Here is a 16,415-nt window from a genome sequence, read left to right as displayed (position 1 = left end):
CCAACGAGTTTACGGGTTTTCAACACAATCGAATGCGCATGCAGTACGTTTTTGGCCGTTTATCGACGTACCGCAGCCCATCGGAAAATACGTTTACGTTACATTTGAACGGAATGCGTTTCAGCAGAAGCCAACTCGTTCGGTGAACGAGTATCGATGAGCGCGCGGATCAGTGCTGTCGGGTAGAATTATTTTCAAGCACCCGTATAAACCGTGTACGAGCGGACGGTGCACATTAGCTCTTACTTTAAATACGTCGCGCTCGTTTGAACTTCAAACATGGAAACACGGTTCTGTATCGAAATTCAACGGTCGTACGTTTTGTTCCGGTCCGAGAAGCGAATGGATAAATACTTGAAACATGATTACGAGCAACGACGATTGCTTCGATCGACATAACTTTTTTCGAAATCAAACCCTGCACGATGCCGCCCATGTCGAGTGAACGAGTGTATTACACATTTTGACGTCGAAAGAATCACTCCCCCATACGTAATAAACTGCGGTACGCGGGGTATCCGGAGGATAGATTTCATCATACATAATTCATCCATCACGTTGTCGCGATATTTATCGTCTGCCCGAGCCGAGGGATAGAACCCTCGTTCGTCTTCCGGTTCTGTTCGTCGGTGCACGCACGCACGGTACAAATAAAATAAAAAAAATCGAACATCGTGTATTTTCATTTTTCTATTCGTAACCGACGACAAGATGCTCCCCTCCTCATCCGCGTACACGTACACGCGCATACATGTACAGTATTATATATTGTGTACTGTACGCTCTTTCTCCTCGGCGTTTCTCTCTCCTCTCGCGGGTTTCGCGTTTTCCGCCACACACCGCCCGTGACGTTTTTCCTCCGCGCGCGCGGCACACACGGTGTACATGTGAACGCACCCGCCCATCAGCGGGATCCCGTAACACACCCAATCGACGGCGAACGTACGAAAAGTGTACGAATACAAAAATGTATTTCGAGACGACGTAGGTAGGCGCGCGCGTGTGTGACGAGCAAACATACACTCCCATAACCGCGTGGTTTTCCCTCCCAACGGGATCAGCTTTCCAACGCCCTGCAACAGGGTTGTGTGCACGGGCGCACTTACGTGTTAACCGTGTGCAACTAACTGGGAAGGTTGGCGAGGTGAAAATTCGGGGCCTCTGATTTATCGAGGGCCCCTAATAATGCTGCTCGGTGGACAAACAATGAAAATTGATTTTTTTGTTTTCCTATATTTTTTTACATCTACGTACAGCTTAAAATGAGATAGATATGTTTATATAGTTATTATTGCCGATATCCTGTTTATTGTACTACAAGTTATTGATTTAATAATATTATAAAATCATTGTCATGACTAAATAATGAACGTTTTTTAAACGTCGAATTTTCTTTCTATCTGTAGAAGTTTGTTATCGCAGCTTGACGAGCCCCATAGGTGATGAGCGGGAAAGCGGTGTCGCGGGGACTTGTAGTCTTGCAATTTTTTTTTCCTTCGAAAACACATTAGTTATCTAGATTTCATTAACTAATAATTTATAACGAAAAATAATAAGAAATTATTTGTTTTGTTATTAAATTTGATCAGTGTTCGGAGAAATGAAGAATTATTGAAAAAATGATTAGAAATAATTGGAATTAATATTATAAAATAAAATAATGTAGTTGTTTCATACTTAGCTATTACTGAAAAATTATATTTTTTTCCCAAAATCGATGAAAACGTCGAATTTTGTCTTGCTCATAGAATGATTTTTGACTTATATCCATAATACACCTCTACTTTGAATCGAACATACTAATAATTGTTGGAAGTCACTACGGGCTACGGTAGATATCATTTTGATTGGAAGTGTGTTTTTATTTTCGTTCGTAGCTTGTGTGATTTTTCCATACTAGACATTGTGTACTTAAACTAGTATCTTAAACAGCATATATTTTCATTACTGTCGTAAACTTGTAGTCTATAATATTGATATTTATTATAAATGTAATAGGAATTTACAAAGTTAATTGTGCTGGTAAATTGATTCATCAAATATAAATACAAGTAAAATAATATAAACATAATATTTTAAAATGCAAAGTCTTAAACGAGTACCTATAATAAAAATTAAGTTGTTTGATTGTTTTATATTATTAATATACTATATTATATATTGAACTTAATTTTCATCTTAGAAGTCATAGCAAAAAACCTACACAACTGTAACAGGTATATATTTAGTTTTTTTTTATATTTTATGAAAATAGCAAGAGTCTTGCAAGAGCCACGCGCAAGACCAAGACCAAGATTTGGAAAGTCTTAGTCTTGGTTCGTTTTGATCACCACTAACGTTCAGTTACGCCACTAACCACGACACACGCTTCCGTTACCGCTGTGCTCGACATCGATATCTAGTTTTCTCGTCCACATCCAAACGTTTTCGTCAAAAGACTTCAACCGATAACAATCACCGTTTGATCGAATCACATTCGCTTTCAGTATACTGCACAGAACGTGTTGTACACAAGACCCGAATGTTTGCACGAGTTACGTGTGATGCTTAACCGCCATGAGCTACGTATTTGTATTAAACGCGGTAGTACTACAAGGTGCAGTACGTAATGCTGTATTTTATAATGGTGTGCGCGGACGTTTATTCTCAAGTCCTTCGAGTGTTTTTTTTTTTTTTTATGAAGAACGCGTTCGTGCGAATTACGAGTTATTTTTTTTCAAATGAAAATAGTGAACGGGTTTACGAACACGTTCACAATTTTAATGAACGCCCCATGGATGAAAATGAAAACGTAATAAAACAACAAAACAAAAAAATAAGTTTTTGATAATATACACACTACGATTTTGTGCCTTAAAATATGATTAAGGTTGGTGCATTTCAGAAATTTCCGAGCGACATTGTTTTGTTTTATTAAATATTTATTTTTTCAAGTCATGAGTTGTTTCTAAATTGGATTTTATCGATTGATAAATTAATAACGAAAAGATTCTTGTTCGTTCCTAAGTTTAACACATGCATTAATAATCGTTATAATTTTCTTCTGGCCGACTATAGTTTGTATATCTTGAGTGTAGTGTTTTTCAGAAATGTGTAAGATCAAAAATCGTATCAAACAAATCGTTTAAAAGTAAACTGTGCGTTGACGGAGCGTTTAACAAATCGTATAATTATATTATATTATTATTATTATAATTACGGAGTGAGATAAGTCGATTCGATTCATATTATCGTGTTGATATTGAATGTGTAATGAATTATATTTTGAATAACTGATACGTCACAGAATTTATAAGGTAATCAATACACATTATATGCATGTACATGTTATAATCATATAATACTCCCGTGTATCAATATAATTCACAGGCATGGTCGGTGTGTAAACGTTAAGGGAAAATGATTAGGATACATCGGGTAGAGCCGTGCATTCGAGAGTGTACAATACAAGCGCAGTGTACGCGTCTAATAAATTAATAGTAACAATTACGTTGAATTACAATATTATAATATAATACAGCTATGAAATGATTATTGTTCCCGTTGCATACTGCGTAGATATGTAAATTACTTTAAAACACATGTATATCATAACAATACCGTGTTATTACATTTACTACTGACGTTACTACTTAATGTGCGGTCTCCGTATCAAGACTTTTCAAATTTACAACTTGTATAATACGATATAGATAGGTATACGCATTTTGTTTATCTAAATGTATCCGTTTTACTTTGTTCAACACGCGTGCCACGAGTAACCTGACCGTAACCGAATCTCTTTCGAAATGTAAAATGCACTCGAAATGAGAAACACGATACTTATGTGGTACCATGTTATCTTATAGTTTTTACCGTAAAACTGAATAACAAATATAACGAACGGTTGTAAACTTAGGAGTAACACAAGAGTATTATGCATGTTTATAGTTTACTATCGCATTTGAATACAGTAGGTCAAAGTAACCATAGGTATTGCTTAGTTATAGAGTTGTAGTCAAAAATTACACTCGACAAAACTGAGTCTGACTGGTTCAGATTATGGAAAAAACAATAGTATTTTTCATCTAACATCAAGATACGGAAATAACGAACATAATTAAATAGTTTTAAATTATTCTACGTGATTATTTTACCTAGGGGTTAATAAATTATTTTTAATATTTAAAAAGCCGCTATTCATAAGTGAATCGCTAATGTTTTTATCAACTTTTTTAGTATGATATATATACACATATATACAGTCAACTCGCGATATAACGAATGCAATTGTTGGTCCCTTGAGAATTTCGTGGTATAACGAAAAATTAAATGTTGTTTTGTCCCCTCGATATAACGAAGTTTTATTTGGCCAAAGCTACGCAATTTAACGAATTATTACAATTTTGGAGTTTGATATTGTGAATTAATAGTTTTTTCTAGTATAAGATACCTACACTTCTGCTGGTGTATAATGACTACGAAAAGTATAAATTAAAAATGAACAGCTCGTTATTACGGAGTTGGTTCTGGCGATTATTATGCTAAAGATAAAATCGATAATGACTCTACAACGTTATTGTAACGTCCAAAAGAAGCAAGACCAGGTCTTTACGTTGCCTTAAATTATATACAGAGACATGCCATCGACGACGGAGTGTTTTGTAACATTTTAAATATTGACAACGTTATTAACTGAGTAAGCGCAAAAAATAATTATACATTTATACGTAATAAAATAATAACTCATGTCGTATGTATGTATTAATTTTGATTAAGTTTATCTAATTATGTATGTAGGGGAGAATTTATGGGGGACCTTCTTTAGCGTCCCCTCTGAGATTTTAGAAAAAAGTCTACTTTTACTCTATAAAATGTAAATTGTAGAAGCTCATAATATCATTGTTTTATGAATTATTAATTTAAAAATATTTATATTATGTAGAGAACCTATTTATTTTATATTATAATGTTGATATTTTATTTCATTAATTTTGTAAAAAAGATTTATTATTATACAATAAAAATTAAAATTGTTAATTAAAATTTTTATTTTTGTTTTTAATAGGTTCAATTTTGACATTTTGTTTAGAGGAAATTCTCCAACCCTCTACTCCAAAATCTAAATATACCCTTGTATGTATGTATGTATGTATGTACATATTTTTCTGATATATATATACCTGTGTCAAAATGTGTTATTAAATGAACATGAATACGTATTTACGAGTCTAATATATCGATTTATATTTTGAATTTTTTTTTTATTTCGTTAAAACGATTTTATTGGTTTGTGTTCTTGATACGACGAAATCTTGATGTAACGAATTTTCGATGCACCAAAATTTTTCCTTGGTCCCTTGAAATTCATTATATCGCGAGTTGACTATATAATATTTAAACGAGAGCAAAGAATATTTTGATCTATAAACATCCGTATATTATTATAAGACACGTATATAGTGTTGAATAAATGCCTGCGGAAAAAAAATGTCATTGCGATCTCACAGTGAAAACACATTTTTGGGGTGCTGTACGCGTGTGGATGGCACTTCTTTAGTCGAATCGACTACACACTAATTGATTATTATAACTTGATGGGCACAACAATGATTCTTACGAGAGGTAAAGAGGTCCGACGTTGGCGTTCCGTAAAACATTTTCAGGGACGGTGGTCGTCGACCAGCGACCGTGGTTTTCCACCGTCTAACGATATTGATAAGCTATTTGTACGATATTACAGCGAATGGTTGACGACGGTAAACTAGATTAATTTCGCAATTTGCATTCGGTGTCTGGTAGCATGCAGGACTGAAGGATTGGGAACGGTTTCAGGAACTCAAATAGTAGAACATACATGTGAAAAACGTTCAATACATATTAAAAACCAACTAAAATCGCGATAAGTACGATTGGTACCTTATAAATATATTTACACTAAAAGTTATTCTATGCGTCAAAGCATATTCTATAATATACTATAATGAAAATAAAAATTTTTCTTCCGTTTATTTCTGTACATGGATTAACAAATACATACTATTTTCCTACTGCACTGTTTTATTGTTAAATTGTTTATCCTTCTGAATACACTGAATAGAATGGTTTTTTCTTCTATAAAACTTTAAATTTGGGGAACTCCTCTTATGAGTATCCCCATGGCTTTGAAAGCTATGATTGTGACTTGTTAAAAATAAAAGTCAGCAAATCTATAATTTTCAACGATTAGTGGAACAATAATACTGGAAGTTGAAAAACTAAAAATTATTATCCTAATTCTCAATGTTTATATAATACAGTGCTTAATTATTATTTCGTTTTTGTAAATGTTAAATAAAATGTATAAAAATTATCATTTTAAGAGAATGAAATAAAAAATGGTTAATTATTTACGGTTTTTAGTTGTAATTCTAATGTTAAGCTTTAAAATTTAAAATGTATGACAAATTTATGTTTTAAAAATAATATAATTGAATATTTAATACAGAAATACTCAAGTTATACAAGGATTATCTACCCCGCGTAGAGGCACAGAATAACCAAGTTCAGTACATCAACCCAAGATTTCTAATTAAAAAAGCATCAATTGAATAATATAAATTATGATTAAATTAATATACCAACCGTAATATACTTTTCGTAAAAAGTTCTTTATTATCACCAACTCTTACACATATCCACCATTAGACAGGATCTCGGATAGCGCAACGCTAACAGTGATCCATTATCGGTAGGTACTCACACTTTATATTAATATGTTTACACGCGTTAACTGCGTGGCTATACGTAAGTATATACAGGCATTATCCAATGGAGACGCATTATCGTAGGTAATGAATATTGTAGCCGCTGAGTGCATACATATTAGATTTGGCTCGTTCTCAATTAGAAACTTATATAATAATTTGCGAATAAGTATTATAATTATTAGCGTCCATATGAAAATAGACTTAATAAGGGTCACAGTCAGTGAAGCATTCTTGTTTTACATATTTAATACTCGTAGCTTATGGATATATTTCAATCTGTTTATACAAGCGGTGTGTTAAAAGATCTGAGAAATTAATTAGGATTTTATTCGATTTTCGTTATCCAACACAGTAGGATTTTTGATTTATGGGTTTCTAAAATTTAATAAATAAATAATGTCAGTAATTTTATTATTTTTTTTAATATAAAATACCTATAACTTTGTATTGAAATATTGACAATAATTATGGTTATTTCGTTAGCCGTATATTTTATGTATATTTACTATGGTTTAACGTAGAATGTTTTTTCGTATATGTTGCTATAATTTCCAAATATTTGTTATCGTTCAATCGGGATTGCGTCGTGACTCGTGGCTAAAAAATTAGACGACAACAAATGATGTACAAGTTGAGCATAATATATAATTTTTTCTAAATATAATGATACTACGGGTTTTTGTATGAAAAAGGCGCCAGTTGGCATTTTGGCTTCGGGCGACATTTAGCCTTACACCGGCCCTAATCCTTGGTAAACAATAATACCGATGTCTTGTCATTCCTGAGCGAAAAAGATACGTTTGCATGTAATATATTTAACGGTATCGTAGAATAGTTTATCCCGTGAGTTGTATTGGGAAAGTTTTTGTTAAAATAATCATTCGATTCGTTTGTTTTGACAAAGCAATGAAAATCACGATATGAAGCGGTAAAAGTTTGTTTTTCCTAAACCATTACAATGTCGCTCACTGACTTTGGCCTTAGAAGGACAGCATTGTACGGGGACGATTTTGTTTTTTCAAGGATTCACCGTTCGATTTGAACGTCGAAAGTACAACAGTAAAATGACACGATCAACAATGTCAGGCGTACGTCTATAATACAGTAGCCCAGTGCCGGTCAATATCGAGCCTTTTACAAAACAATATCTACGTGGTGTACGACATACACCCGAGCAGTACCGTTGAAGTCCGTTAGACGCTCCGCTGAAACGCGTTTCACGTGTAGATCCGTAGTCCGACTGTGCGGCGAACATTAATCAACGTCAAACGAAAAGACATCCTGTAGTCCCTTGGTTCAAGACAGCGATATGGGTAATAACTGCTGCGGAAGCATCAATGTGCTATATAATATATCCTCTGTATATATATGCGCAAACGGTACAATCGTACATAAATGACCTTTCAAACGTTCTCCGCTCGGTTGGAAAGCACACGCGTCGTTCGCGCTCATTCCGCGTGGATCGCGGGAGAAAACTTTACCGACGATTGTCGCGGAGTTCGGTGAAACGTGTAAAACGGGAATCGCCGAATTTTGTGACAAGGTATACAATATAACGGTATGGACCGTAGTCGCGGTTATGTCGGCGAAGGGGTAGTAGTATCCCTTTACGTTGTTCGAAAGTCGAGACTTTCTCATTGGACAATATTATTCGAATCCAGTGAACGCGTGTTTTAAGGTTTTTGTTATATAATTTAAAACATCTACCCATATAAATTGTTATTATTATTTATACAGTCCGTGCGTGCGCGTGCGTGCGTGTGTGTGTGTGTGTGCATTAACAATACATATTATTATACATACATCTATGTGCACGAAACGACTTACACACACACGCGCGCGCAGTAGCGAAAAACAATAAGGGAAAAATATAGCGAGCGCGTTGTTTTTACGCGTGGCACAATAATTAAAAACGTCACCTCGCGAAACGGAAATCCAATTACCGTGTCCTATACTAAGCAGCCCCGAAAAACGCTGCAAGAGAAATTGTAATTCAATTAAAAAACGAATAACTCCGCGAAGCGAGTAAATAAAACAATGTTTTTGGAAATATTCGAATAAACAACTACTACTACTACTACTACTACTGCTACTACTACTACCGCTACTACCACTACCACTACCACTACTTACGCGTACTACTCCCGGGAAAATAATACAAAAATTACGAGCGTGGAAACAAACTTATTTCGTTTATTTTGTTTTTTCCTTTTTAGCTGCTCGTCGTCTCGCGTACGGAAAAACAAAACGCAACCCAAAAGCAAAAACGATGCTCGCGCGTTCCGCCCTTCAACGCAAAACGGTATGTGTGTGCATGTACAACCCGTTTTTCTATCGTTCAATAGACGATTGTACGTTCGTTAAAAACGAGCGGTTCGAATGAACGAGTGGAACAAAACATGAATATCGAATTGTCGTTAAGCAGTCGAACGGTCGGAAAAATCGACAGCAAAACTTGTTGAACGCCGTAGTCGTCATACATATATAATTAATATAAGTAAATGCGTACAAGAAAAAATAAAATATAATTGATTAAGAAATAAAATAAATAAATAATGTTTTACTGTTACGACCGCGGCAACAACATTTGTTTTGGGTATCGATTGATTGCGATTTGCACGTCGAATCGTTTTAGATCCGGTGCCGAAAGACGACGCCTCAACGACGGGACAACCGGACCGCGGCCGTTAAGGTCCCGGGAAACGTTATCCCTCGAACCATTAGATTTAAGGTTTTTAAGGGGGGGAGAGTTCGCGTTGTCGGCCGATATCCCTCTCGTTTTGAAAAAAACTTTACGAAACAAAAGGTACTTCGATGGAACGCAACCGCGGACGGTATAAAGGCGGAGGAAATGAAAAGAGATCGAATTTGACGGGCGAAATTTTCATCACGTTTTCCGTCGCACTTTTCGCACACCTCCCCGTCCCAATTCGATCTATTCATCAACGATTTTACCGCGTCGTGTTCGACCTGTCACCGGGTGAACGTTTTGCACATTACGTGCGCGCAGGGCCGGCAAGAGGGTGAGCGGGCAGAGAGGGCTTAGAGCCTCGGGAGGCCAGTCTCAACCTTATGTACAGTATTCTTATTGCGCTGAAGCATATACAAGCAGTAAGTACGGTCAAGCGAGTAAGGGGAGCCCGGAACTGACCGGGTCTCTTAAAAGTTCTCGTCGGCCTTGCGTACGCGTACGAACCGCACACGACACGAGCGTTCGAAAAGCATCAACCGACGGGGCCTGTCGTTTGTTAAACATTTCGACGTCGATCAATGTAAAATCACCGTGTGCACACACTTTTCACGCACCCATCGTACGAGTCACGTTGGACAGCCATGCGGTTCAACGGGTGTTTGTAAACAAAAGTTATTAGATTTTCATTAAACGTGAATTATTCAATAGCGTGACACAAAACAGCACTTCACTATGAATTAAAAATAAAATTGCATTACGGCGTAATTGCCCGTGCCATTGTCGTTGTTTTTTTTTTTTCACGGTTTTTTTTATTTTGACGCTAACGAATGGCTGTACACAGATTCAAAGAGATTTAATAACAAATATTAATAGCTTTACAGTAAAATGTAAATTTAAATTGTTCGAAAACTTATTAACTTTTAAAACTAATATTTCAATCGGTGCGTGGTCGAAACTGTATTTAATGCATAGCTTGTTACGAATGTTTTCGGATCATAAACCGTATTATGGTTTTTTTAATTTCGTGTAGATATCAATATTAACGGGTTTGAAACATCAATGTTTGCTCGCGAACCGTGTTTTATATAAAATTAGTATCCAATACAATCGTATTCCAATATAGTAATGTATAATAAATACGATGATCTAATAATTTCGTTAATTTTATGTCAAGTTTAATTGTGAAATAAATGATTTGAAAAAAAAAAAATAAAAAACTTTTACTGTTTTTTTTTTTTTTTTTTTATGCACCTTGTCTTTTAAATTTGATAAAGTTTATATTGAACGTGGAGTTTGCGAAGAGCGTCAGGTACTAGGGTATGATTATAAAATGTCCGAATCGTCATCAATACTATAGGTTTAACTAAGTTTAACTTAGTATAACACTTCATTGAAACAGGTAGACTATTACAATATCCATACCATCTAAATTAGGATTTATGATATATTATTAAAATAGTTTAACTAGTGAAGTTAAATAGTCATCAATTTAAACATAAAACTAACTTATGTAGTAAATGAGTCAATTATTATTTTCTGGATTTCGGTCTCATTGGAAATTTAATTAAAAGCTTAAAAACATTTTTAAAGCTAAAATTTCAAACCATATTTTGTTTTAAATGATCCATACAGTACTCTCAATAATCTAAACTATTTGTTTCGAAAATATGTGATTCTAATACATCTATGTAATACGTAGTATTTTCTTGTTTAAAGAATTAACAATTTAAAGAAACTAACCTTTTAACCAATGCTTTATTTTTGTCATTTAATTTAAATACATATCTAATAAACAAAACAAATATACTATTAACTAATGACAAGCATTGTTCTTGTATTCGATTGTACAAAAATTTCAGATCGTTCTGTAGCAAAATAATATATTATAATTGTCTTTGGATATTACGTAACTTGTTTTACTCGACGGGCGACAGGTTAATAAATATATGATGTACGTATAATATTGTATACAGGTGTACATACAATTATAACGATCATAATACCATAATAACGAGTTCATCTCTTAACAATTACCTACCCACGCCAAAAATAATATTAATAATAAAAATAATATAAAATAATAAATGAATCGCCGTCGATACGCTATAAAACCATTAACATAATACAATGTTCACGTTTGACTTGTCGTTGTTTTCGTGACGAATAGGTTGAGACGGTCTCGTTCATTCATCTCGTGTACCGATATAAACGTACATACGCGCGCGCGCATCGTCGTCGACGGTCTTGTAAACGCACTGTATACGTATGTATACGTACATACGCGCTGCAGCCGTAGAAACAGGATCAAACGCCTTCAATGTCCTGTCTCCTACGCGTCCGTATTGCATGACGTATTCGCGTGTCAAATTTTCAACCGGTAGTGCCCCAAAAACGTATCACACTGCGTTCGGATACGAAACGGACAGTCAGGTGAAAAGATAGAGAGATAGATAGAGAGAGAGAAAGAGAGAGAGAGAGATTAATGGCCGTTATACCACGACTTGAAACCGATATCGGACAATCGTATCATTATTATTACTATTATTATAAATCGGTCGTCGAACCGAAAAACATTCGCCTTCTCTTATTATTGTTAATATTATTATAGATGGGTGAAAACACTACTGCATCACTACCACGGCATTTGATTAAAATATTATATTCAAATCGTTTTTGTGCGTACACACATTTTACAGCCTCGCGACGTGCGTCCGCCGTCGTTCAGCCATCAGTATACATAAGTAGGCACGCACCACGCGTTTCCAGATCGACAACGCCTATTATATTTGTATTATTATAAATCAACTACAATTGCATTGGACTTATTAAGTACTCAATCAAAGTATTCGCGTACAGCAATACATGTAGCATAGTACACTATATTCGTATGTAACAGAACAATGACGTTCGTACGCTCACATGTGAAATAGGTAAAACAATAATTTTACATTTTAGTAAAAAAAAAAAAAAAAAGGATATATATCAACACATGGTTGCAGCGACAAACAATAATAATTATTAATAAAGTATCATGGGCCTAACATTGTAATCGAATATCGTTCGTTGAAAATATGTAACTGAATGATGATGTAAATGGTTTTTTGGTTGTTCTAAAAATGTGCAAAATAGAAAGTAAATCGAGTACAACATAATATTTTGATGATTCAAACCTAAATATGTATATTTTTTAAAACAGTTCAATTTTAGCGGACCATATTTGTTTTGAGAAGTTAAATACATTATAATCGAAAATTATAAATTAATATTTATCAAAAATAATACTCGTATTATAATTATTAGTATTTCTCTTTAAATTTGTTTTGTAAGCTTCTAATCTAAGAAATTATGTTTAATTAATAATAGTCCATGTAGTTGAATCATTAACTTAAAGAATTATAAAAAAAAAAAACATTTGTATATATTAATCAAACAGCGTATTTCTAACCTTTGAAAATGTAATAGTAACGTGAAAAATAAAGTTTGAATGTCTAGTTTAAATTAATACTTGGGTTTAATTTGTTATACCGATATTATATAATTCAATAAATACCCAATAAAAATAATAATAAAAAGAGGGTAAAAGGAGTTTGAGTAATTTATTATATAAGTTCAGTGAACTTTTTGCGTTAACATGAAATGAAGGATATTTTTAACACTTGAAAGTATAATATTGGTGAAATTAAAAAGGGAAGTAAAAAAAAAAAAACAAGAGAAATAATATACTTATATTTTTTTACAAGTGTAGGTACCTAACTTTTTAAACATTTGTAAACATACTCAAGAAATGTATATTTATAGCGTATTTATTAATTTACAAATACATTTATATACATAACTTAACCTATAACCATATAATTGAAAATGTACGGTTTCCGGTAATAGTATATTATACACGTATACGATGTACCGATTTAGCTCTATAATTACGATTTACGATTACGAATCGTGCAGAATTCTAAGACACATGGAACGAACTCATTGTTATTTCCGTACAAACTAGAATAACGGAGCTGCACTGACAAAAATATTCCGAGCTACAATTACCGTGAGAACCCATATTTATTATTTACTCTTTAATTTGCTTTATTTCGTATTTTCGTCCAATTGCTTTTTTTTTTTCTTTTTTTTTTTTAGTGGCAATTCTAAATTTCTCAAACACAGTTATGTTCACGAAAAGTAACGCGTAGTGATGATAATATTATTGGCCGATATCCTCCAACAACATCAACTGTCCATGTATGACCGGATTTGGATCACTGTTTTATTGTGAAATTTAAAATAAACTTCGGTTTCGTAAACTATATTTCGTAGCAGCGAAGAAAAATGAATTTTTTACGTATTGAAAATTCGTATTTATGTTACATACTCTAGGACTCGCTATGAATTATACGTATAATTATCAATTATTATATTTATGTTAAAACAACTATGATTCAAGAGTTACTTAAAATACATTACTGTGAAATGATGTGAACATAGCGTTCATACACATCGCAGTTTACAATAATTACGAACAGAGGTTAATTAGTTAATTATAAACAGAGGTCGGAATATTATATGTATATATATATATATATATATTTATTTATTTATTTATTTATTTAATTTAATTTCATACATATATACATACATATGAATACTGGGCCCCACTGAGAGAACTCGTGTTATATATCATTATATATCACATACAGGGGCGTATTTAAACTTATTTCTAGGTAAGGGGACTCAAATTATTTCTTTAATTCAGGCTCAAAATTTACAAGTAAAATTTTTGGTAATATTTATATCAGGTGAATCCTTAATATTTGTGGTTTTTTTTTTTTTATAATCTAATGCCGGTCTTTAGTGTAGTTCTTTTTTAACACCTATCTGTGTTTTGAAAATTTCGCTTGTGTTTTATCTAATTTTTCACTAAGTATGGATTGGGTCTTCAATCAAAATATTATATATTATTTATCGTTATGGGTCATATAAACGTTATAAGCAGTTGAGCATTTAATGCTATAAATAATTTAAACGTTATTCAATTTAAGCGTTTAAACGTTTAAAAAAACTTCCGTTTACCGTTATTGACAATTAAAACGTTATGAAAAATTTAGCGTTTTGCGTTATTTAAATTAGTGTAAAATTTGAAACGTTTTCAAATGTAGTAATACCATAAAATAAATCATAATTTTTGTTTCTTAATAAAATACCCATTACTTATATAAAAATTATCTTGGTCTAAAAATTCTCGGGGGAATGGCGATTGTCCCCATCGCCTCCCCCCTCAAACACGCCACTGATCACATAATATATTCTTTATTATAAGATGCGAATAAGTCTGAATTATAAAAATCAAATTTTTCACCTGATTTTCTTATTTGCTGTTTGTAAAATATATGATATTGACTTAATCTTTTCGAAATTATCCATTGTAACGATCATCGAACTAAATGTAACATACGAATTATGCCATCAGAGATTAGGGATTAGGGTAGGTACAAAAAAATTAAAAATCGCTTACGTTTTAAATTAAAATTTCCAGTTTAAACATTATTTTAGAATAATACATTAAAATGTTTTTTGAAATGTGTTAACGATAATGGATTTCTAAAGTATTCGTGGGGGGGTTGATTAAATCATATTTCTAGAACTATTTGTAGCACGTTCGAAAAATGAAAATTTGTTCAAATACTAGGTAATGCAAATATTGTGTCCTTGAAACGTATTCATTATTTACTAGTTGAAGTGTAAAAAACTTTTTTTATTTAACACATTATTCAATGATTCCCTGTCAAAAAAAAAAAAAAAACAGTTTAGATCGCCTTAGTTAAGTCGATTTTTTCCAAATAGAATAATCGTTTTTTAATGTTTATAATAATTAAAAAAACATACAAATTTTTCATTTACCGACTATTACGGAATATCATCGAATTCCAATGAAAATCAATAATAATATTAATATAATAATTTAATGCAGGTATATATTTTCTTGTTACCACGGTTTTGAAGTCAATAAATCTTGAATATCGAATAAGTTTCAAAAGAATAATATTTGAAATGAACGTTATATTATCATTATAATTTATAAAAAAAAATACATAATAATAATGATAATAACAATGACACGATGCGAGTGCGCGGTGGCAAATCAATTAAGCGTACCACCTAACAGTGGCGCATTTTCAAATTTTTCATGGGAAAATAAAATGTTTCTAAGAAATAAATTATTCTATAATATGAATTAATAATTACAGTAGAATTCACTTGATAACGATCTTCAAGACATCTAAATAATCAGTTCGTCGTGTTCGAAATGCATTGTATCCGGATGACCAAAACATTACCTACGTGTGATATAGAACCAATTAACTACATTACTAGATATCGTTTTATTCGGAACATCGTTGTATACTGCATTGTATAAGCGGATTACATTGTATATTATTATTATAATTATAAACATATTTTGGCCGGTTCGTCGATAATTTCTTCTTTGTTGTTATCACGTGGTTTTTATTTATCGCCGAACCATTTTTCTTCCCAGAAGGAGTTGAGACCCAAGACCCCTCCTCCGGGAAAATACGCTACTGCCACCAAGACGTACATTGTTGCAATGCTATTGCGTTTCGACCGAGAACGACGTTTTGAAGAGTAATTCGTGTACCTACTCCGACGACACGACTAAATGGGACTCGGTACGGAGAGATGATGCACGTCGGGCTAATCGGATCCGACTCGATCCGACTGATCGGGAGAAAACAAATAAATATGTTTTAAAACCGACAAAACCGACAAGTGAACAATTCGGAAACGGATAAACATAGCCACCATCCATGGTATACACGGTTTTGTTTTTCTTCCGATTAATCGGATCGGGTCCAATGTAGTCCAAGGACGTACGAAACGAACGGAAAAACGTTGTACGCAAATCGCGCCGCGACAACGATGTGTTTCCCTGGCCGCGACGAGAGGGCTGTACTGGAAAAACCTGCTGCTGGGGGGGGGGGGGG

Source organism: Sipha flava, unplaced genomic scaffold (assembly GCF_003268045.1).
Source record: "Sipha flava isolate LNK unplaced genomic scaffold, YSA_version1 259_pilon_pilon, whole genome shotgun sequence".
Classification (NCBI taxonomy): domain Eukaryota; kingdom Metazoa; phylum Arthropoda; class Insecta; order Hemiptera; family Aphididae; genus Sipha; species Sipha flava.
The sequence above is the reverse complement of the archived record's forward strand: the minus strand, read 5'-3'. Positions refer to the sequence as shown.